This window comes from Cydia amplana, chromosome 2 (genome assembly GCF_948474715.1).
Source record: "Cydia amplana chromosome 2, ilCydAmpl1.1, whole genome shotgun sequence".
Taxonomy (NCBI): domain Eukaryota; kingdom Metazoa; phylum Arthropoda; class Insecta; order Lepidoptera; family Tortricidae; genus Cydia; species Cydia amplana.
This window is the reverse complement of record NC_086070.1, coordinates 7,369,959-7,392,206: the sequence shown is the minus strand read 5'-3', so window position 1 is coordinate 7,392,206 and position 22,248 is coordinate 7,369,959. Positions and strand designations below refer to the sequence as shown.

Below are 22,248 nucleotides of genomic sequence, written 5' to 3'. Positions count from 1 at the left end.
AGTCGCTAATATGCTCGGCCTGATCATGAATAATCGGCGGCGATAGATTTAAACGGGAAACCTGTAAGCGGTAAACTAATCACCATTATATTATGTATATTATAAAATAAACGTAACCAGATTTTAGTGGGGCCATAACTGTAGCCAGTAAGGACAGCAGTTCATCACACCAACGTGTTAACGGTCGGGGGTTTTCTACAAATGTTTCAGTATTTTAACACGTGTTAATAATCAATAAAACGTTTTAATGGTACATAAAAAGTTGAGATTTACTACGATTAGGCTCCTTATTATGATTGGTCGGAACGTGCCAGTTTTACAGTGTTATTAAAATTATACGCTTAAGTTTCATTGACTTTCACTGTTTCTTTGCTATTATGATGTCACAATCAAAGTTAATGACTTATGCAAATTATTGCCGCTTAATATGGATGTAAAGTAAAGCAAATATTAATCGTCATTAAAACACAGCCCTCGTTTCCATCCGATTAAAATTTGGTCCACGATTTAAATTTTATTTATGGTCCTGACGGTTTTTAAAGGCAGATAAAGATTGCCTTACGCGTTAAGCCTCTCTGAATTAAATTGGTTTGGAATAAATTGGGATTCCAGTTGATCGTAAGCAGTAACTTACAAGTTCATTCGGCCATAATCGCTTACCCTGCTGGTAGGCGGCTTTAACCGGAGGTTCATTAAGCAGCCACTCGCTTGTATCGATAAATTATCTACTGCATGGTAATCCACTTTAATAACTTGAAACTACTATGTAAGAATGCGTAGGCAAATGAGGTCGTTTTAAGAAGCCTATTAGGGCGTTTTTTTTAAAGTTGTCCCTTACACTTTTTTTTCAAATTTGGGATTTTTTATGTTATTTCTACTCAGAATCACGAGCTCTTTCTATCCTGATAGGAGAAAAAACGTGTCCCAAAATTTCCATACATTTTTCGGTCTTTCCATTCCGCGACCGCCATACAAAGTCTATGAAAAATGGTGACGGAATGGAAATAAAAACCTTAGGACACTTTTTTCTCCTATTAGGATAGAAAGAGCTCGTAATTCTGAGTAGAAATAACATAAAAAATCCCAAATTTGAAAAAAAAAGTGTAGGGGCAACTTAAAAAAAACCGCCCATTATATAGAATAAAACAGAACTGGCAGTTGCTAGGAGTCTACGACAGTCAGCAGATGAGAAAAGGCTAAACGGGTCTTATTATATTAAATATTAAGTATATGAAGTTGTGTTTAAATAAATTACCATGTACACCTAACAGTAGGTACCTACCTATTTTTGCATAGCTGACCTGACCTTGTGGCTTTTAGCCTACCTATAAGTACTACACAGATTTATTTAAATCTAGATATCGAATGCCAATTAACTTTTTTGGTTCCTGTTTGTAACCAACATATCAACACGTAATCCCCACAGTAATTTATACACGTACGCACTGTATATCATTTGAAGATAACCAATCTTATGGATATTTTCTCATAAAATCTATAGCTATCGATGTAACTTCATAACATGTTTTAGAACTTAAAGCTATCTCGCCTTACGATTAACTTGAATAAGATAGATAGTAGACGGTGAAACTTACACGTAGCGAAAGGTTTAATCAACAGAGAAACTTGGTTGCATTACACGTGCCCATTTTCTTACGTGCCTGCATGGCACAAATTCTAACCGATCGTGATTACCGGAGTTACCAGTTATCTGACAGCTTTTGATTTATTTCACGCATGGCTTGCGCGTGTCGTGGAAAAGCAAAGAGGTTTTTATTTTAAGTAGGTATTTAAAGTTTTCTTGGCTAAAGACAGTAATGAGTTTTTGAAGTGAAAACTTCTTTAGCGGCGCTGGGCACTTTTTGAGGTGGAGAAAAAATGATAAACTCGAGACAGCGTAAGGCGATCACGTGACCGTAAGGCGATCACGTGACCGTAAGGCGATCACGTGACCGTAAGCTTTAGGTAGATGGCCACTCATTTAGATGGCATTTAAATCAATAAAGATAAACTCAATGACATTACATGAAAAAGGTTCTAAAGGTTCTAAAGGCTGAAATACGAGGATCTCACAGTTACATTCTAACTTTATATCACTCAAATAGAATTCAATAAAGCTACATCTTGATGAAATCGCTAATAAAAGTGAACTCTAGTACTGGTGAATAAAACTCAAAATATCATGACCAAATATATTTAGATGCGAGGTCTGCAAGGTAACTTTACAATTTCTATTCGAATTTTAAACAATTAACGCTACAAATTTAAGCTCACTACTGGCCAGCAATTTCGGAACTAAAGTTTTTCAATAGAAAGGAGGATGGGTCAATTATACATAGTGCTACAGACATTTTGGACTAGTCATTGAGTTTTTTTTCACTTCTGTCGGCACTCCCGAAGTGCAACCCGTTGTTTTTTTTTTAATTTCATAGGGTCTAGGCAGCAAAACAATGGTTTATCGACAAACACCATTCGAAAAGTAAACATGTACTCGAATGACAGATGCAACAAAAATTGGCTTCACGTAACTAGGTTTCAGCTGCATACATAAATTACAAGTACCTAGGTAAGTTCCTACCTAAAACTTGGTTTACTTACTTACTTAAGTAGTTGTTTTTTGATCCCTAATTACAACTGTCATCAAAATCGTGATGGCGGCCATATTACCACGATTTAAAATGTCACAAATAATCATCAAAAAATTAGAAACGCTCCAGTTCTAAATGAATAAAAAAACCGTATATAAAAATGAAGTAAGGCCCCGCATCGAGTTTTTGATGTTAGTCCCACACATCCCACGCGTAGGGTCCGGCCGTGGGAGCCAGTCGTAAACAGATAGAATTAGACAGGAACGGGTTAAAATTAGACTAGTCTGTGGGATGCGGTCTGATAGATCTGGAAGATTAGGATTTCAAAGACTTACCTACAGTAAAATAAATTGTGGGAGACTCTTAAAGGTTTTATCTTTGTTTATAAGACGTCGCGGTGACAATTTCACATGATATAATATGATATATTATATTATATTGAGTGAGATCGAGGGACTTAATTACATACTTGGTTTAATTAATATAATAAAGTACTAATTACAAATGATAAATAAGATACAAAAAATGGATGTTAATCAAAGTTTTGATTAAATAAATATGTACCTACCTACTATAAATATGTAGGTTTATTAAAGTACAATTGCAGTAAAAGACAGGTTAAAATACAATTAAAAAGACATACATACAGTTAGTCATACTTACAAACTAACTACTAACTAAACATTACTGCCGCTCCTAGACGCTTCCGGTGCAAAAGTGCCCATAATACTCGCGGCATTGCCGCGCTGGATGGCTATGGATAGCCTTTTGCACCAGAAACGACTCGAAGCGGGGGTCCTCCCCCTTCTGCCTAAGTCGACGGCCTATGTCGCGCACCATGTTTTTCGCGTCCGCCCCCCAGCAGCCCGCCGTTGTTTCTACCGCGAAAGGGACAAAAATGTATCCTGCTCCCAGGGGGGCATACTTTTGCCGCTTCACTGCAGCCTGAGACTCGGCCGCCGCTCCAGCCGCGCGCACCGTGCGACTGGTATGCGAGGCGGCGAAGGTGCTGACACACGTAGTGTCCCACACCAAGCACCGCCCTCTCTCCCACGGTACGAGCGTTAGCCCATTAGGCCTTTTGCCATCCGTGCGACTAAGGCCAGGAGGCTCGAGTACCGACGGAATGCCCGCCGACCTGAGAGTCCTCTGAACTATATCGTTGAGGGCATGGTGACGCGGGTGCCTGCCAGCACAACGCCGGCAACTCAGCGCGTGGTGGCCGTCGGCCCCCACCATGGTACCGCAAATGCATATATGTGGCTCACATACCTTGCAGCCCAGGCGGAGAGCAACGGACACCCTCAATGAGTCACTATCCAGCAGGGTGCCTAATTGAGGAGAAGGCAGCGCGTGCAACCATGCCCCGGATTCTGACTGCGATACAGCCAGAAGTCTTGCGCAGCATTCAATATGTAGGTAGTTAACTATAGGTACAGGTCAGACGAGTATTTTAACTTATTATTCTCATGATTTTAAAGTATGTACCTACTGTTAATTTTTAGTTCATCATTTGATTCCAATTAATTAGTTTTATAGTCACAGAAATTTATAGGTAATTGGTGTTATATGTAGTGATGGGTAGGACATCAATTTAAAATGAGTTTGTATGAGTACCTCATTTTCTAAAATGAGGTGTTACAATGTCTTACTTCAAATGAGGTGAGGTACTAGCCTATTTTCAGCGTCGACTATTCCATTAATTCCAACGGCGACAAAAATATTTAATGTATATACATATTTATGTATTCATAACTTCCTTTATAAATAAATAAATAGTAACATTTAATTGGAGTGCAATTCTGGAGGTTAAGAATAGAACTTTTAGGAGAAAGATTATTTTAGAATCAAGTAAAATGAATAGAGGAGTGAAGTAAGACATTTTTGCGGTACGAAGTACTGCGACAAATTAACAAAATGAGTGGTACAAATGAGGTGCCTCACGAGTGAGCGACTCAACACTAGTTATATGGCATTTAGTAAAATTTTCTAACACTTATTTCTAACGTAGCTGAATGCTGGACAGTATCTCAATGATAATTCTTAAATCCAAGTGTGATAAAAATGTATCAGGTACAGTTTGTGCACTTTCTATTCAAAGGGTATCCGTTTGGTATGCTCTTTATTCTACAAATAAGAGCAAAGAATGTTAATTATCTTAAATTAAACTCCGTTACCCATGGTTCTCTAACAAGCAGTTCAATTAAAACGCTAATGAGTTTTCATGCCTCCCCGGTCTCCCCACTCCCCAGCGACCAATTATACAGATTACACGCACCCGCGCTGCTTAAACTTTCCCATCAACCCATTCGGCTGAATTAAAACATAGGACACCCCTATCTCTGTAGGCCTTTGATGTCACTAGTGATTTGTATGCCTTGGGTATGAAAGGGGTTGGGTTTGAGTATGTTCAGTAGGTTGTTAAGGTTTTAGGTACATAGAGACGTACGTGCTCTGTTAATAAGCTTTTGTTTTGATAAGCATGACGTTTATCTTCCAAATTAACATAAAGAAATGTAAGGAGAAAATAAAACTCGAAGGTTGATGCATTATTATTTTTCATGTTGGTAACAGTTAAATGTTTAGAATGGTGCAACAAATCATGCAAATAAATATCTATAGTTATAGGAAGAAGCCACGTGGCATAAATATTATCTAGGCATGTGGTTTAAAATAGTTTCACGAATAACCTTTACAGAAAAGATATTAGATACCGAAGTAACTTGTAAGACGAACAAATTGCAAACATTATAAAACAATTTATTGCCAAACATGTTACAACGAAAGTTTTGTATCATAAAGAATAAATAGACAATAAAAAAAAATGAGAGGTTCTCCTAGATAGCTCATAATGAATAATGCATGAAAAACTTAAAGGAAACTTTAGCCACAGACCATTTCCCCGGAACTATGGACCGGCCGAAATTATATCAGAGGGGGAACTTTTTTATTATTTATGTAATATTTTGCAATTTTTTGAATCAGAAGGGTGGATCCCCTCGCTAAAGGGTGGGCCCTGAATGAATTTATAGTTCTTTGTAGATAAACATATCAATTTGTTGGTGTTTTGTTAAGTATGTGAAGTGATTGTTGGTCGCATGTGGCCTCAGTTGGGCCGATGACTCCGATGGCCGCACTTGGGACGGAAATTAGAGTGACTTGATACCGTGCTTAATAGTTTTCATATGATAAAAGTTAGGTATGTGAGGTTTATCTACGGTGAGTGGTTTAAGTTGCTGCAAGTGATCAGGTCAGTGGTTGAGGAATTAGTAATCATTACCTACATAATACGAAATACTTACATAAGAATACTAGTGGCTCTGTGAGCTGTAGACCTCGCGAGCAGAGCTTAAAAGTTTTAAGCTCTGTTTTAAGTTAAAACTGAACAAATGTATGGCAAAAATATTTATTAAAATATAGGTATAGTACATGTAATATAAATAAACAAAAAATTAAAAACTACATAAAGCTACTACAAACAAAAATTAAACGAATACGCTTAACCCGCGCTTGATAATTAAAAAATACGAAATTTTTAATTTTTTCAAAATAAAAAAATAAAATAATAAACAACTATACGAAATTTAAGTATAAAAAAATACAAAAAGTTATGTAGCAGTATACAATTACTGGGGATGGATACCTGCCGATGCATACAAAAAAAGCGAACGTTTGCAAAATACGCCATTATAGTTCTTACTAAAGCTGACGAAATTTAGCTACTTATTCTCAAGTAAAAACTAAATATCTAAATACCGCCAAAACCAGCTATACAAATTTTCTGAATTTTTGGCCATTTAATCTATAAACATATCTCAAAAAGAAAAAACTCTTATGATACCGATACGACTATTTGTTTAGGCGGGAGCTATCACGACTCCGCCGATTTTGAAAAATTTCCAAAAACCGGATCGACAAAAAAAAATTATTTAGTCATAGAATTCGGTCACAAAATTTCACGAAAATCGGTTAAGAATTGCGACCTGTAGAGGAGAACATCCGGACATACAAAAGCAAAATGCCCGAGTCAAAACGTAGACCTTCGCTACGCTTCGGTCAATTATTAATAGTTTAGCTTAGCTCGCCTTAAAAAGAAAGCAACAATTTTTATATTTCTTTGAAATATTTATCAAATGTTCGACAGGCACTTCAGATAATTATTACAGTGCTGTGTGTCTTCTGTGTGCATTCACTTTGCATTTCTTGTAAAAAATGCATCTTGTACCTAGATCCACTGTCTAATATATATTTTTTTTGGGACTTCGTGGCCTGCTAAAACCTTCTGCGACCCTGCGTACATTAAACATCCAACAATCAACTTCTATAAGGTTTGTTTTTATAGAGTAACTAAGAGTTCCAAATTAAACTTCTGGGTCTCAGGAGGTTAGACCGATATCTATACGACAAGAAAATAGAAATCTTTGTTTTGCTCGACTTGGCGGGGGCACTGCCGGTAGGTAGGTATGTGTAAAGCACCAGGTTTTTTGTGGTTTCTTGATAGGCACAAAAAAAAAAATCATCTTCCACCCTGTTTACCCGGTCACGGAAAGGATAAGCTCCCATTTAAAAGATAAACAAGCGTTTACAGCAAACGTTGTTTACCACCATTCTCGGCCGTATCCGCTAACCACTTCCTGTAAAAATCGGACCAGCCCCGCCTTGCGTAATCGATTCCTTACCGAGCAACTTTGCCCGTGAATCGATTGGAAAGCAAGCGAATAAAATCGATTTTCCCCCAAATTGTATTGTCGTAAAATGTAGGCAGCAGTTTTAATGTTCGAATTGTTTACACCGTGGCGTCGCGAGTGTAAACGCTTGTCGATAATTGATGATTTGATTTACAGCAGCACTAAACAACCGGTGTTTAGGCGATCGCGATATGTTCCTTTGAATAATATCAATATATCCTGATAACTGGAATATCTTGCGCTGCCTCTGGTTCTATTCTGTGTGTAGTAGCTTAGTTAACGTAATAGGTAGATATCTTTTATAGAGTAAAAGTTATCTAGAACACCGTAATTTTAACTTACATTTTTCTAGAAACCACACGAATATTAAGCAAAAAAATACTATATCAATTTTTTGATTGATAGAAACGTGCAAGCATCTATCATCTAGTTTATCTCGTGTAGCCATATTTAGGAGTGGTTGTGGCCACATAATCATTTCAAATTTTAACTTACATTTTTCTAGAAACCACACGAATATTAAGCAAAAAAAAATACTATATCAATTTTTTGATAGATGGAAACGTGCAAGCATCTATTATCTAGTTCATCTCGTGTAGCCATAATATTTGAGAGTGGTTGTGGCCACATTATCATTTCAAATTTCAACTTCAACAACTTACTATTTTTTTTTAAGTAAATAAAGTGTTTACTTCTAAAATAATTCTAGGTAAGGCAGGCATATATTGTATTTTAAAATCATTATTTCTTTTAATATCCTATTATTTTGGTTTCTGTTTTACAATAATTTCGTGCGTAAAAATCCGCATTACAATCACAAAGGAGTTGAAACAAAAGGCTTTACGCTCCAGCGGGCGCGCGCACGCACGTCGCACGGCGCGCAGCGCAGCGCACCGCAAGCGCCGCTCCATACGCAAAACCATTAAAAAATCGTAATTATCCGATTTAGGGTTCAACGCTCGTGTAACGGCTCACTCATAAAAGGCACCTATAAATTTTATACGATAAACAAAGAAACAATTGCAGTTGTAATGACAAAGATTTGCGGTAGGTTATGGAGCATTGTCGGTTTCCGCGTTTTATGCAGGGCTTGTTGAAACTTTTATGCCCATAAACTTACTGGAGTAGGAAGGCAAGGTATGTTATGAAAGTCTTCAAAATGCTGCTTGTTTGTACCAAACTACCAACCACCTACACAATGTTTTTAGGATTTAAATATGCATCATATTTGAACTAACACTTTAGCTGCGGCAATAGTCATGCACATATGCGCAGCGAACATAGGTATATTAATTAATAAATCTACCTAGCTACACATATTGTTACCGACTCGACGATGTTAGTAAAATTTATTAATCTATTTTCTTATTGTTAGGTTTTTAAATTAAACGAATGAAAGGGAACCGTATATTGGGTAGTCTAGACTTAGTAGGTAGACTGCAGGCTCGCAGACAGCTATAAACCAGGGTTTGAAATATACACGAGGGGTAATGCACGCCACCTTATTTAGAATGATTAGGGATTTAGATACACCTACCTATATCTATAATACACTTTTAAGGTTTTTACAGTGCATATGGTCCTATTTTCCCGCACTAGTGCGTGTAAAATAGCACTTTTCGTGCGATGTCAAAAGTTTAAAGGGCCATATGTAGGTACCTACTGTAAAACGTTGTACGATACACGTGCGAATAGGTTTTTTGCAACTCGTGTCGATTTAAAACACTCCCTTCGGTCGGCTTTTAATTTATCGCCACTCGTTTCGAATTTCCTCTTTTCCGCACTTGTATCGTAAATAACTACCTATTTACCACGACAGCTCATAAAGGCTCATGTTAATCAAAAACACACACTTGGGTGAGAACGGCTTTTTGAATCAATATTTCGAATAAATCAGATCTTTTGAATTTACTATTACCTATATATATTAGTATGTGTTATTTCTTAATGCCATTTTTTAGGGTTCCGTACCCAAAGGGTAAAAACGGGACCCTATTACTAAGACTCCGGTGTCCGTCCGTCCGTCCGTCCGTCTGTCACCAGGCTGTATCTCACGAACCGTGATAGCTAGACAGTTGAAATTTTCACAGATGATGTACGTATTTCTGTTGCCGCTATAACAACAAATACTAAAAACAGAATAAAATAAAGATTTAAGTGGGACTCCCATACAACAAACGTGATTTTTGACCGAAGTTAGCAACGTCGGGCGGGGTCAGTACCCAAGTGCCGCCGCCCGGTAGGTACCCATCCAAATGGGTGACCGTTTTTTTGCTTGTTTTGCTCTATTTTTTGTTGATGGTGCGGAACCCTCCGTGCGCGAGTTCGACTCGCACTTGGCCGGTTTTTTTATAAATTATTGTTAGGTAAGTATAGGTAATTGTTCCTTATAAATCATCAAAATAAGCACTACATACTTATTGTTATATTTATTTTATACCTAGGTACTTAAAGTGTAAAATGGGTTAATTATATTTTTACATAAGTATTAGGTACATTAATATTGAGCCGTACTTTACATAGTGTCCGTCAAAGGTAACTTATACACTTCATATTTTCATAGAATGATATACAGACTTAGCTTGGTCCAACTCTATTATTTATTCAACTTCTCGTTGTTCGCGGGTCCGCGCGCAACGCGTTACGATGGTAATAAACTTTTATCGCGTGTTCTTTCGACTATTATTCGACAGTGTTGATGTATTAAATTACAATTATTAGATGATTACCGATTTGCCGTGACTTAACAGCCTCTTAGCAATAAATTGATTTTATTATGAATCAATCACATATCACGTAGAAGGCACGTAATATCAAGGTTGACCTTTGAAAATGCATTGTAAATAAATTTTTATCGCCTTTAGTTAGTGGTTTTAATGCGTCGTCGCACCTTCTTAGCGAGTGAGCGTAAATTTTATGCAACTATGTGCATGTGCAATTGCATACTAGTAACTTACATTAGGTACATACGTAAATCACGTATGAGTACCTACCTACCTATTATTGCCCATGCTGTGCATACAGGCCTGTAAGGTTTATTCGAGTAATCCCGAAAATCATTGCAAAATCACTCCATTATCCGCCACTTTCGTTCATTCGGAAATACCCGAATACTCCTTACAAAAGGTATGGGAAAACTTTCAGTTTATTGTTCACGCCATTGATATGACCATCGCGGTCCGTTACTAAATGAGTTTATTCAATACCTAAATGAAAATATAATATAGGTTAGCGGTCAGGATCCGGACCGCGCGGTCCGCCATTTGGTGTCCCTAAATTGAGATCGGAATTACATCTGAATTAAATGTCATTTAGTAGGTTTTGTACGTATCGCTAGCGCCTATACAATTAAGACTGTAAGTATGAGCGAAATACACGATATCGGAATGACATAATTTCAATATATTTCTGATATCAGTGTAGGTAGGTGTTTGAATTGGCCTGTAAGATTAAAGGAAGGGATCTTTTAATTGATGGCCGAAGGCAGGTTACCTACAATTTTCAGCAGGCAGAACAGTTAACTAAATTCTTTAGCGCATCTGATTAAATTAACTAATGATTCCTGGCGTTGTACGGACGATGAATGATTATAACAGTCATATTATAGGAAAGGTCCAGTCGGAAAAAGGAAGAGAAGACGGCCATTGGCACGCTGGTCTGATGAATTGATGATATAATAAAAATAGCGGGGGCCAACTGGATCTGGGAGGCCCAAGACCGAAAAAAATGGAAGAATCTGGAAGAGGCATATACCTCATAGGAGGGTTCTGGAGTAATATAATATAGACAAATTTAAGCTAAAGAACAAGCTGCTGTTACCCAGAAATAAAAGGCTTTTTTATTTATATTATAGGAAACATACCATACATAGGTTAATTTAATACATCTTTTATAATAATGACTATTAAATGTTAAATACAGCACCAACATATTTGAATTGATAATTTTATTGCAAATAAGCAAGAATCTAATTACACATTAACAGCAGATTCCATTCAATTAAAATAAATTTCTTGGAATTTTCAATTTGTATGATGTGATTACGGTGCAATCATGAAACAGTAGAAATTTAATCATAAATTCAGATGGGTGGGTAATACTATAATTATTAACTAACAATTTCTTCTAAGCTGCTATTGGATGCTGAAAAGCGAAATACTTTTCATATTAACATTACAAGTGATTTGTTTCTATAGAGTGAAAATTACGAAATGAGGGGTCGATCCATGAAGTTGTTAGAAAAAGGCCTCAAGAGTGCTACCTATTCATTTTGGCAACCGTATTATGATTTTAAAAAACGCTACGGTTTTTAAAAACCTGATGCTGGCTGAACCTGAATAGGTTCATAAACTAGATTTTTTTTGTATACAATTTTTGAAAGTTACACTAAATTTAAAATCAGGACTTAGTTATGTAATCTTTATAGGTAGGTATGTATAGGTAATTCATTTATTATTAGGTAGGTACTATTAGAGCTTTCGTCTCGAATCTTGCTAATGATGCACAAAGCAAACTTTACCTCCCTTGCAGCGAATAGTCGTTAGGTATAAACAAAACTGCACTTCCCACAAATTTACGAGTACCTACTTTACCCATAAGTACATACTTACATTTGCAGTTCCCACATAAAAGCAAAGCAGAAGCAAAACTGTAACCAACATTTTACTGCCTGCTTGTTTCTTTTTAATTAGTGTTTTAAAAATAATGAGGAATGGATGACAAGGGCTTGACATTTTGACATGGTATGTTCGTCTGGTTTTTATCATCCATCTTATTAGGCTAGTAATTTTTAGACTGACAACAACGTCAAGGGTGCTTAAGACGTAAAAAAAGAATGTTGCAGAGCACGAATATCTATAAAGGTACCTTTAATCTTTATTAGTTTGTTACTAATGGACCTTTTTTATTTATTTTATAGCATAGGTAGAGTACTCAATTTTTTTATCAAGTGTATTTTTTTATTAAGTAGTTTAATTTGTTGCAGATCTTGCCAAGATGGTGTGAATAAAAGATTACTCCTCCCTTCTTCAAGACGTAGTCCTAAAGGTGAGTAAATATTAATTTAAATGAAAAAAAAAACATACCTACAACCTCGGCCTACAACCGAATTGATAACCTCCTCCTTTTGAGATTTGGATGTCGGTTATAAAATCCATACTCCCATCTAGTTATCTAGCAGATTTTCTATAAGTAAGTTAGTTTAAATAATTAAATTTACAAAATAAATTTAAATTTACTAGGTATTTGATGTAATCCAGTGGTTCCTAACCTTTTCAGTCCGGTCACCCCTATGACTAACTAGGGAACCTGATTTTACCTCTCCTCCCAATGGTAATAAAAAATAAAACGTGTACGTTTGTTGTATTGTTAAATTAGGTTAGCTTATTACCCCCGTAAAATACCAGTTTTACCCCCACGGGGGTAATTACCCCCAGGTTAGGAACCACTGTTGTAATCGAACCGGTCGGCCCGACCACCCAAAACCCGCCATGCTTGATTTTAAAACTTTCATTCCCCTTCTTGAATTGGAAGAACGCTCGCTCTTTGCGATTTGCCAACAGATCTCCCAAACAATCCACTCTCCTTTAGTGTAAAAGAGATAGCCATAAAACACCCTCTCATGTTACATACGGTAGCTACTGTAAGAGCGACGGAGATGGCAGATAAACTAACATGGCGTCAACATGCGGCGTGGCTAATACGACAAGAACTAAAAAAGCTCTGACACACATTTGAAATTCATGGAAGTGTGCGTGTGTGCTGTGTAGGGATAAGAGGATATCAGTTGCCTGGTCTTGTCAACATTTGGGTAGTATTTATAAACATATATTTTATACGAATTTGACATTCAATTTCAAGAAAGCGTTTCATATATTCAAAGGAAAATGCTTTGTCGCTTATACGTACAGATATTTTTTACATTATTCTGGAACGTAGGCCTATTTTAAAATTGGCAACATTATGAAAAATTACTTACCTACCACTTAATTTCAAGATTAATTAGTATTTTATTACAGTCGCCACCCGTACATAACTTGGCCATGTCATGGTTAAAACTTACAATAATTAAATACATTAGAACACCCTCTTTATTTTTATTTTTTGTTGTATTAGCGATAGCGATAGTGACAGTAAAAATACACACTTTATGAAAGTTTTAGTTGTCTGGGTACTTAAACTCACTCACTGTTCATGATAATAATATAAAGCTCGCTGCCCAACCAATAAAAACATTTTCTCCAATATGCTCGGAAATGTTCACCTTATTGTAGCAAAAATAGTACGGGAAGTTCTACGTTATTGTCAAACTCTAATTTAAAAAAATCAAACTATCGCTGTCCTGTTCTAGCGGACGGGAATGAAAAAAAACACTACAGTAATAACTTATTACTGTAGTGTTTTTTACTTTTTAAAAATAAAAAACGCAAACAGCCAATTATTATAGCCGCGAGCCGCGTCTACACGACCCGATCAGCTATCATTTCAAACTATAGGATAGAGTGAGATAGTAAGATAAACGACCTTACTTGTCTCGTTCTTACAAGACCGTTTTGCTCGTGTATGATCGTGCAAATACTGCTTAATAAAATCAAAGATTATTTTTATATTTTTTTAAGGATCTCATCCGTGTATATAAAGTTGATATAGTTTGTCAAAGGACTTTCTCATTTCAAACATAGACAGAGAGAATCATACTATCTTTGTCTTACACTAGTACTAGCACCCAAAAGAAAAGGATGGGTATAGTTTTCCTGGTTCTTACTGACTGACAAATTGGTTTGACCAACTATATTGCACAATTATATTGAATGGTACTGAACGGCAGAATAAGTTTGTGCCCTTAACTTTAAAAAAATATTTTAGAGGGAAATTGTTTTTGACATTTTTGATGTGAAGGTTCGATTTGAGTGATGCTTGCTGCTTAAATAATTATTATTTTACCTTATTTCCTCGCATGTTTGGAGAAAAGCACTATATATGCCTCGGCAAGAATAGCAATTCGTGGATTCGTCTTCTTTGTCGGACTCCGCTTCGCGTCGTCCGACAAAATCGAAACTCATCCACGAATTGCCCTTTCCCGGCCTCTGCAATAATGTACTATTAAACATAATATTACATTTTTATTTTTCCCATTATCTTGTAGCACCAATATTAATCTAAAAATGGCTTTCAAAGTAAGGAACAAAGAATATTTGATTATAAAAAATATAAATTACTAATAATAAAAAATAAAAAAACATTTATTTCAGGCTTTTAACCCATAAAACACAGAGACAAATCACACAATACATAACACAAGAACTTAAACGACACAATAACAAACTATATATAGATACTAACAGAACAATACAAAATAATGAAAATAAAAATGAAAATGAAAATAAAACTGTCAACAAATAAATTATACTTATAATCTAACTTAACTAGGTACATCATTTGGTCAAAATGTTGTACCCGTATCTCAAAATAAAATAAAATTTATTAAGCGTTTGCGTCATTGTATTTTTTTTTAAATTTATTATTACCTATATAAAGTTCAGCTTGTGAAAACAATAATTAATATAAAGTGAATACATAAGTATACATATTATGTATTGTTTTGCTATAAGAAAATTATAACACAAATATGTTATGGTTCAAGGTTGGCGACCAATGACATTCTAATTCCAGGGTGTTATAGTTTCGAGAAATTATCAAAGATGGCGCTGAAGACAAAATTACCCAGTATCAGATATGAAAAACTAGAATATGTCTCCTTCCTTTCCGTTGTTTGAATATTTTGAATCATTCTTTTCCTTGGTGCCAAAATACAAGTAAAAATTAATAATGAAGAATTATTATAAGAGATTAGATCAGACTTTTTATCATTAAATATCATACTAGGGTAATTTTTTTTATAATTAATAACTTTTCTCGTGTACAATATTGAACTGCCTACATGTTACATACAGTACCGTACCTAAATTGTTTTGTCGCAACAATTGAAATTAATAACTATTTACTTATTTCCAATTTGTTTATATCTGGAGAAAAGCTCACAGCAAGCAAACTCCTCACAAGCAAAAGCTATCCAAGCTTTCGTCTCCACTATATAGTCCATTCGTGCCTCCAAAGATGGCGCTGATATCAATGCCCCGCAAGTGCATCTGTTTTTAGAATGGCTGCCAGCTTTATGGCATGGTTTTATTTAGTAAAGAAATACAAAACAATTTCTTGACTTCAATTAACTTATTAATCCCAAATGGGCGCAGATTTTTAATGATAAACTAGTATCGAATCGAAATATTATATTAAGGTAGGTAAGTACGTGCTTGTAAGCAATATCGTCACGGGTCTGCCGACAAAATGGAACAGTTGTACTGATTCATTAACATTCATAGAAATAAAATAGGTACTTACCCAATTATACTTAATCACATCAACTCCCGTCAGTTGTCATTTTATTAGAATGAAAGATGTAAATATATCGTGAAATAAACTGTTCTGGTCAATACACATAATTAGCATTACCTATGCTTAACTTGTTCGCGTCTTTCCTGTGGACAGAGCAAAGTTAAAAGAATCGTAAGCTAGTTTTTGGACTGAACCCTGAATCCCATTCCTGATACATTTTTTGAGTACTTACTTTGAGACTCAAATAAAAAAAAAGTGATGTAGGTTTATGTACCCGGGTCGATATCTTTTGATGTTTTGTCCACAGAAGTAGTATTTTTCTTAAACGTTGACCCATGTTGTCTTGTTAACCATTATAGTTTGGTACCTACCTACTTAAATAGGTAAATTAGCTCCACTGATGAAGGGTAGGTATTTACGAGTATATTACGGGTTTAATCACAATGGATCTTCAACTAACGCGGTCGCCGAATCAAAGGATAAGGTTGCCACAGGCAACCGACATTCTTTCCATGCGGCGAACGACCCAGAGGTTGATTCAAATTTAACAATTTGTTATCGTATAGAACTGGTTTTGATACTACCTCGACAATCCTCTTGGCGATTGATCTTTAAAATGGTTTCATAACCATGACAAATTGTTAAATCCGAATCGTGCTCCCAGCGTGACTTCAGATTACACCATAACTCTATAATATCTACTTATCTATAATATAGAAGCAATAAAACCCAGTCAAACATTTTTAAGTCTAAAACCCTGTTTGGAAAATAATTTGAAAATATTTCTTAATTCGCGACATGGCGATTAGGTATATAACAGCTGTTTACATAATTAATAAAACCCGCCATATGGCAAGATGACAGAGTTCTGGATTCCCTAGACCTAGTTTTAACAGTTTTATTATAGGCCAAGATAACTAAGTGAATAATAATTGTCCCCATTTCAAGAATTCTACTTAAACATACCGCGCTTTTTAAACAATATAAGTAACTTATTAAAATTCATGAAAACAGTCCTTTCTTTTGCCAAAGCGTAACGACAAAACGTTTTGTTTGTACAGTAGGTAGCTTCTCGGAACAGCCGAATGCTCTGACCCAATTTTCTATAAATATTCAAATGAGTTTTTTTGCCAAGAGAAAGCTACGGACTTACACATTGCACTATCAGTGTTGTGCGAGGTCCAAGCCGAGAAAGTAGTGTTGTGGAGTGTTTCAAATAATAAAAATGTTGAAATTTGGAAATACTAAATTGTGCTTAGTAATGAAAAGAAAATGGAGCGTAGGGAAAGGGTCGCGTTGCTTACTCCTGTTAGTTTGGGGGAAAAGATGGAGATGGCGCTGCCAACTGTTCGGTGAGTTTTAAACCTTCATTTTACATGTTTTATTTATCAAACACTAGCGACCCGCCCCGGCTTTGCACGGGTTAATAAATTATACATAAACCTTCCTCTTGAATCACTCTATCTATTAAAAAACCGCATCAAATTCCGTTGCGTAGGTTTAAGGATAGACATACAGACAGACAGACAGACAGCGGGAAGCGACTTTGTTTTATACTATGTAGTGATGATTTATTTAAACTAAACTGATTCAGAAGTCCAAATTATGCAATTAAAAATCAGCCTTTTTTTTGGTAAGTAGTTTCTAGATACTATTGTGTAATACTTGTTTCTTATCTTTCTAAACGCTCCTCACTGCACCCACCTTGACATTTTTCGGTTTGGCCTTACCTATGGATGTCTGGTACCTAGAGAATGCTATCTATGAGGCATTATGTCCGCCATTTGTACCTTTTTTTTATGTGCAACAAAGTTTGAAATAAATATGAATGTAAATAAACTTAATTAATACTGAATATTATATAAATTAACATATAACTAGCATTTTACCCGAGTAAATATGTAAATGTAAATACCGTTGGTAACTCCTTAAATAGATGTCTAATTAAACTATTGACACGTAGATAAATACCAATAAAATATACTTAAGTAGGTACTTACCTACTGATTAACATTATCTACTCGTGATACAACTGCATAACGTTAAGTAGTATCAAATCATATACTTTATGTTATCAAATTACCCTTGGATCTGAAAACACCACTTCCTAGATACTTTTTTCATTTAAGAACACTATTTATTCCTGCTACTGAATATGGGTAAGCATGTAGGTGGGTCAAACAACTATTTCTTGTTGTTATTCTGTCCCATCAGCGAGGAGACAATAGTAGCATAGATTGTTAGAAGAACTGCTGTATCATGTTCTACTAACATGCTCAGTAGATGTCCCATTATGGGAAGGTCTACCATACCACCATAAACTACCATACCACCACCATACCATAACTACCATACCATACCATACTATAACTACCATAAAATGCAAGTTTGGTCCATTTAAATACGAAAAGCCTAGAATTTTAAGAGTGACTCAGGAGACCGTAACCATAGCAACGTGTGACAAGAAAAAGTTGATTAACCCAGGTACTTACCTATTATACCATACGACCACAACATGTAGGTGTAGATATTATCTTTGTAAAATATCTTTATTTATCTAACTTTCATATTTTAATTAACTCAAAAGTTATGTAGGTAACTGTCCGCTTATCTACTTAATTAAAGTATAGGTAGCTACGGCCCGTTGCGTCGCAGTGTGTGGTCCACGGACGTTTTTACTAAATAAAATAAAGTAACAGCAACAGCAACAAAACCAAAGTTTAATGCAGTAACTTAATTTATCGCGAATGTCTGCCCTGGCGTGCCAACGTTTGTAAACAATTTAAGACGTTAACGTAATCGTATCAGATAATTATTGAGGTATTTAGCTTGGCTGCACGCTAAAGTTGAAACCTTATTCTTAAAGGTTCATTTGACGCTACAATTTTATATCGAAATCTTAAGGCGGGATTCCACCAGTGTGCGGCACAAGCATTTTTGTACTGCATATTGTGCCGCACAGTGCCGGTGGAATCCCGCCTTACTTACTGCGTGCGCTCGCTTTTTAGGGTTCCGTAGCCAAATGGCAAAAAACTGAACCCTTATAGATTCGTCATGTCTGTCTGTCTGTCTGTCCGTCTGTCCGTGTATGTCACAGTCACTTTTCTCCGAAACTATAAGAACTATACTGTTGAAACTTGGTAAGTAGATGTATTCTGTGAACCGCATTAAGATTTTCACACAAAAATAGAAAAAAAACAATAAATTTTTGGGGTTCCCTATACTGAAACCCAAAATTTTTTTTTTCATCAAACCTATACGTGTGGGGTATCTATGGATAGGTCTTCAAAAATGATATTGAGGTTTCTAATATCATTTTTTTCTAAACTGAATAGTTTGCGCGAGAGACACTTCCAAAGTGGTAAAATGTGTGTCCCCCCCGTGTAACTTCTAAAATAACAGAATGTTAAAACTAAAAAAAATATATGATGTACATTACAGTGTAAACTTCCACCGAAAATTGGTTTGAACGAGATCTAGTAAGTAGTTTTTTTTTAATACGTCATAAATCGCCTAAATACGGAACCCTTCATGGGCGAGTCCGACTCGCACTTGGCCGCTTTTTCTAGAGTACAGCCACATCTGGCGGCCTAGCATGAGTTGCGTTCTCGCGCGCGACTCCATACATCTTGCGCGACTTCAAGTATGGAGTCGCGCGCGAGAACGCAACTGATGCTAGGCCACCTGTGTGAATGCGAAGCATTGATATTTTGTTGATTTACATTTTGTTCATTTTTTATTTCCGAATACAACCCCTGACAAAGCAGTCGGTCACCTTTATATACTAATTAGACCGAACTGGATTATATCTCTATCAGATATGCAAATTAATGCCTCAGGTATACGGGACTGCAAAGTAATGATACGTTAATATGTTTTAAAGCTTTAAAAAGTATGGTCGATATGGATACGACTGAATCGAATTTATTTGGGCATTTCATTAAGATGGGACATTTAAGCAATAAAGACTGGTAGGTAAATTAAAAATAAGATACTTACCTACTCGTCGTTATTTCATTGCGTCACAGTAGTAAGACTAGCTTTTTGTACGTTTGAAAGTGTCTTGATCTCCGCCTATATTCCAACATCATTTGTTTTAAACTCACTAGATGGCGCTGGCTGGCGTTAATCGAAGATCAAAGCGCTCGTCACAAGTTGGAGTCTAAGCTCGGTTCTTACCAACCTACCCGCGTAATGTAAGTAGAGCGCGACGTTCTATGGAGATTATCAGTTTGGTAAACCAATTTATCACTAGAAAAAATTCGGGATGCTCAAAATTTCTAAGACAGATCGGCCATTGCGCCTTAATTTTTCTTTGCCTCCTTTTACTACTGACGAAATTATTATGCAGACTATACTTTTCTCTGCTATTACGTTGCTTGAAGCAAGCTGTGTCGGACAACGCGGGTGTTCCACAAAAACATATGTATGTATCCATGTATGTAGGTGGGTATGTGTGCTTGCACGCCGCCAGACGGGAATTAACGGCCTCGTTAGTACTAATAAGCGAGTTAAATCGCTCTCCGACTCCCAGTTTATTTATTAGCTTAACTAAGGACTGATTTTTCAATTGTCAGAGAAGGTTTAAATTTGTTTATCACTAAATGTCCTTTCTCTGTAATGCCAATTAATATTATTCGTGTCTAAAAAAGAAAACGGGAATGTATTTGTCGCTAGGTACCTACATATAATTAAGCTACGAAACGAAATCACTAATATGTCAGGTATAAAGGTAATATACCTACTTAAGCTTTAATTTTAGTAATAGATTATTATATCACTAATAAAGTATTAGTCAACGTTCCTATTCAAACAGTAATTTATGTTGGTTTGTGTAAAACCACAGGTTGTTTATAAACCACATAGATTTTAGATATTAATGACGCATTCTAAATTCTTCGACCCTCTTCATACGATTGTAGAAACTGTGGTTCAGCATTATTCTAAAACGGCGACCAATTTAATAAGAATATCCACGCCAGATTTTTATGGCGTTTCTTTATAAGAGGGGTGTAAGTGAAAACATGGTCGGAAGCGGGGAAATCCATGCAATAACTATAACTCATATAATTTCGAGAACCCCCGCTAGATGGCGGGCCACGGACACAACTAATCCATTTATTCTCGGGGCGAGCTTTAGTAGCTAACTCTTAAGCAAGTAAGCTCTTATATTATTGTCTTATATTAAGCACATATTTATAAATATTGACGCACAGTTGCAGTTAAGGGATTATATTAATACGCGAATGTTTTCTTTTTGCCGACTGTTACCTAAGTAACTACATATGTATAAAGGTTTATTTAATGATGATGTTTTCATAGTTAGGTATATTTTCGGACAAGCAAATTACATTTCAATCATCTTCTTTATCATATGAAATAAAGTCCACTTCAGGACAAACTCTTTTCTCAGGTGAGAATCTAACGGTATCCAGCGATCTTAATCAGATCGTCATCATCAATCCCACTACACTACTGAATATCCTAACATTGAAATTTTGCGTTTGTAAAATTTTATCAAAGTCGCAGGGAAAACGTGAATAAGAAACTTTTGCGAGCCGGCGTCATCCGAAGAATGCATGCTATTACCGGATGCCCTAGTATATATTCCATTCGTCTTCGTGCACAGCCCGGTCCAACGCTCAGACCTACCACCCGTGTGATCTGGAGATCCGTATCAGGTCGGGATCTGAGAAAGCCTTAGCCACACTGGTTCCCTTGAACGTGCGACTATCAAATGCCGGCAAGTGATTGAAATAACACTGCTGAAGGGGAATCTCCAAAGTTTCGAGCCGGAATTTTGCGGATGAATGTTTTAATTGCAACCTCGCGAGAATATTTTGTAATTGCGTGCCGTGTCTGAGCGGAATTATTGTGATAACGTCACTGGTTAAATTAAATGTTGGTACCGTGCAGTAATTTTCTTAGGCACGGCCGTTTTGCTTTCCAGTGACCTGGTTCTGGTTCTGACTTTAATTATTTTTCTTAGATAGGTCTAGCTGACATGGATGTTGATAAGATCTTAAATTTTTCTTGCCATGTAAATACAGAGGTACTTTAAATTGGCTATTTAAAGCTGAAGTGTTAGAGTTGATATCTAATGATCGATCTAATGTTGTAAGCGCGTACTTAGTAGCCCAAATGCCGGGGGCATTTCCAATGATTTTTATCTTAAACTGCTTAAAAGTTTTATTAACGACTTTTAGGAAATTAAGTACTTCTCTTAATATTGAGAGATAATAGAGTAAGCTTTATTACAGAATTAGATACGTATATAATGTATTTTTATCCGTCGAGTTTGCAGTAAGTAATCTTGTCTGAAAGACTTTCGCACGAAAGAGTTCTGTGCGATAGTATCTGGTAACAAAGAAAGTTTTTATTGTACAAGTTCTCATTCCCGGGCGGATACGGACGGTGTCTGCGTTTTCCAATTTAAGAAAAAGATAAAAACTACCCGTACTGTTCAATAGAACTTACTTATTGTTACTTGCTCTACCTTATATAAAAGAGGAAACGGGTTATATTCGGATGACTAGGTTTAATTTACAAGTTGCGTGTCTGGGCAAAATTTCCTATCC

The 22,248-nt window shown here is 36.1% G+C and overlaps 1 protein-coding gene across 1 annotated transcript in view; it reads left to right on the top strand.

The window, feature by feature from the left end:
• The window catches only part of LOC134657206 (homeobox protein abdominal-B), a 72,736-nt gene that overhangs the window by 9,591 nt on the left and 40,897 nt on the right, over positions 1–22,248 (top strand). The window contains exon 2 of the mRNA XM_063512765.1: positions 12,261–12,322. The gene's annotated coding sequence lies outside the window, so the exon portion shown is untranslated. The remainder of the gene's footprint in view (positions 1–12,260; positions 12,323–22,248) is intronic.